The sequence below is a fragment of the Chrysoperla carnea genome, chromosome 3 (assembly GCF_905475395.1).
Source record: "Chrysoperla carnea chromosome 3, inChrCarn1.1, whole genome shotgun sequence".
In the NCBI taxonomy this organism is placed as follows: domain Eukaryota; kingdom Metazoa; phylum Arthropoda; class Insecta; order Neuroptera; family Chrysopidae; genus Chrysoperla; species Chrysoperla carnea.
The window spans coordinates 70,054,269-70,058,456 of NC_058339.1; positions in this window are offsets into that span (position 1 = coordinate 70,054,269).

Sequence of the window (4,188 nt, forward strand, 5' to 3'; positions counted from 1 at the left end):
CAATTCCGTTTCCGTAAAATTTAATTTAAATATTTTAACTCATAATTCTCAAATAATAAATATTGCACCCACTTTTATTTAATATTGTTTTTCTTCAACAAAACCAGCAACAAAAAAAGCTTCACTATCAAAACAAACAAAAATCTCTCAATACCCACAATATTTAACGATTATCAAAAAGTTCCCCCCTTTATGTGTAATCGTGTAATCTGTCATTAATCGCCTCATAAAAAAAAAAATTAAGATTTAAAACATAATCTTCTGAAGTGTATCCGTTGCTCATCGATTACAAACTGAATATAATATCCACTAAATATCAGGCTTCAATGTATCCGTTTTTACCTCACTCTAGGTATCTGTTTAATAATAAAATTCCATGCAATTTCATTGGATGGCTACGATTGTTGGATACTTATTGTATCAAAGGCGGTTACCAACCACCAAGGAGGTGGTTCTCTAGTTATCATACGAATACGCCTTTTTATATGTTATGTCATGTACAAAAGAGATTATTTTGTATATTATGTTGGATACAATCGTCAGGAGTACTTGGGGTATGTTGTTTGTGTTTTTTATTTGTTTTTGTTTATATATATATATATATATATTTACAGTTTTTACGATGTATGCGAATGAATTTTATTTGATTTTGGGGAGAGGGAGAAGAAAGAAGTAGCTTTTTTATCGTTGTTAAGGTACTTTTAATGGATTTGGAGAAGGAAAAGATGTTAACGATTAAGAAAAGTGCATCAAAAAAATCGAATTTCATGTAGATTTCAAATAATCAACGATAAATAACAGTGCTTACGAAAAGAGAAAATTCCCAAAAAACTTGGTGTTTACTTTTTATGCCTGTCATGCAAATTCAAAAATCTAAAATTAAGTTAAGTTTTTCTTCCCATTACTTACACTTAATTTGATAAACATGCGCTTACTTTAAAAAAAAAGTAAGGAGGACTGTCGACGGAAAACTTTGGAATAACTGACTTTAGGCCTGGTTTTCGGCCTAGCTTATTACTCTAATGAATACCTATTCACAATACCTGAATTATAATAAATAACATCTCGATACTATTAAAATAGCTGTTCACAATTCTTGAAAAATATGGTGGGAGCGCAAATAAATACATTTGTATAGTAATATGTTTTGTAATATATCATTTATATGCGTTTCATTTATTTAATGTGCTTTAATTTTTTGGTCAAATTTTTTAAAGATTTTGCATCAAAATTGGTCCATTCATTTAAGAGGAGTTCGATTACAAACACGTGATGACGAAAGTTCCATGATTTTTGTTCACCCAAAAAGTGCTTAACGTGCCAAAAAAAGTTTTCACTTCAAAAATAGTTTTAATATATATATATGTTTTGATTATGGACTTAAAAGTATAAAATTTGCGTTGTAATACTTGCGGGCAATGTAAAATTTAATTTTGAAAATCGTTGTGTGATCCATATTTGTTAAATAAAATCTTCTTTCATTGGAATTAACAAATATTCAAATTTTTTCCAATACGATTTGTTAGACAGAAATACGCAGAAAAAAGCAAGAAACTGGAAAAATTTTATAAAATTTAATTTTTTTTCATGTGATTTTGTACATGCATGAAACTGTTTTCTGGATTGAACTCAAAACAAGTAAAAACAAACAATTGACTGAGTTAATTGTTGAAATAACATTTATAAATAGGAATGTTTACGAAAAAATGTATCAAACAAAAGTTGTTTATTTTTTTATAAGGAACATTTTTTACATTTAAACTTTTATTTTATCTCTTATGGTTTACAAAATTTCAGCTTAATATCGCTTTTCATTTTTTAAGTAATCGTAATGACAGACGGACAGACGATAGACAACCGAAAATGGACTAATGAGGTGTTTTTATGAACACCTATACCAAAATTTTGTTCATAGAATCAATATTTTTAAGCGTTACATACTTGGGACTAAACTTAGTATACCTTGGTATATTTTATATACATGGTATAAAAAGTTTTTTTCTATTTTAATGTGCTTACGTTATTTCCTATACGTTTTTTCATATAACTACTTCTCTCTATCTACAAATATTTGTAAATAAATTTCAATAAAAAATACTTTTTATGGAATAAGCTTTTATTAACTACTAACAATTAGAAACAAATTTTTTCAAATAGTGACTCATACACGACTGTTTGTAAAATCTGCAGGCGCCCAATTTAGAATACCAAAAATAAATCGGAGCGAGAAAAAGTTATTTTCTACTTTTTAGTATAACAAAATCTTGTCCCTTAAAAAGTATTTTTATAAAATTTTTTAATTTAAAATAAAAAAATATATATATATAGTAAAAATACATAAGGGATCCATTTTTGCAACTGATTTCTTTAACTGATTTTTCACAGATTTTAATTTAGGAGAGCTTGGGATGATTTCTATACCTATAGCGCTTTCATTATCAATATGTAAAGTATTTAAAAATTTAATTAAGTTAGTTGTTCTTTTGTTATAAATTCAAATATATTTCATTTACAAAAATTATAAAATAATTCGAATAATTGAATTTTCCAAAAATATTTTACTAAATTAAATTATATGAAAATTCGAATAAAAAATATTATTGTTAATAATTTTTATTTTTTAAAATTTTAAATCAAATTTAAAATAATAAATAATTATTTTAAATTATTATTCTAAATATAATTACGGTTATCAAACCATATGTAGAGTTATAAACTTTAATAATATATATGCTGTTGCATAGCGTTTCTATATATTCGAATTGATAAATGATATACAGGATGCTGAATAATAACCCCTAAAATTTTAAGCTGAAAAATGCTCAATTTTTTAAATATAAGATACAATAACGAGTTTAGATATTTCTAACAATATGAGACTAAAATATTGGACGAAATATTGTAAAAAAATAGATTTAAATGATGTAAAACAAGTGAAAACAAAATATTGAAAAATTGTATTTATTGAGTTAGTTGTTGAAATACCCTGTAAAGACAGAGTCAGTCCTTGCATTATTTTTATTAATTAGAAGAGTTTGAAAAATCAACAGAACTATGGCAGCCTGTCGTCTGCCTTTTATTTAGATTTCGAAAATTTTGTATAATTATTTTTTGTTTTTCGAGAGTATTATTTTCAACTCCCTAGTTTTGGAGAAAATGTTTCAAGTTGTGCATTTTAAAAAACATTTTTTACATTTAAACTTTTGTTCTATCTCCAACGATTTATAAGATGTGTCCTGCGGACCCGATCGACCCAATCGACCTATTTGTTTCTTATTTACGAACTTAAACTCACTTTTTATGTCCTGAGGACACTATAAAAATTTCAGCTTGACATCTTTTTCCGTTTTTGAGTTATCGTGTCGATGGACCGGCAGACAACTGGAAATAGACTAATTAGGTGATTTTATACTTGGTAGTAAACTTAGTATACCTTCATACACATTTCATATATACTTACAGGGTATAATCTTTCTTCAAAAATATAAAAAATAAAGAGATGAAAATTTGTTGGTAGCTTCAAATAGTGAGAATTATGAAAAATTTGAAAAAAAAAATCAAGGGATGTCGCGGACTCTCAGTAGGAATTATATTCCTTTCGTACCTTGGTACATTATGTAGCGCTTACTTTTTTTATTTGCAATATATTTTTCTTCAAAGTTTTTAGGTATTAATTTTATAATTCAAATAATTGTTTGATTCTTTAAAGAATTTGTTGAGTTTGAGAGTTGGTTTTATTTTTGTGGGTAGTACACATTTAAAAATAAGCTAATGTAGAGCCACTTTCTCATAAATTGACTGTGAGCCATTCAGGCTTCCGTATATCTTATATCCAAGTGTTTTCATTTTTGTAAATTATTAACCGACTTCAAACCAAAAAAAAGGAGGTTCTCAATTCGACTGTTTTTTTTTTTTATGTTTGTTACCTCAGAACTTTTGACTGGGTGAACCGATTTTGATGATTTTTTATCTATTTGAAAGCTGGTGCTTCTCGTGTGGCCCCATTTCATTTTGGTGAAGATCTGACAACGGCATCCATGAGAAAACCATAAAAGACTTACATTTGCATTCATTATGCACGACAAGAGGACGAATAACTCAATATCACGTCAACCGATTTCGATGATTCTTTATCTATTTGAAAGCTGGTGCTTCCCGTGTGGTCCTATTTCATTTTGGTCTAGTTCT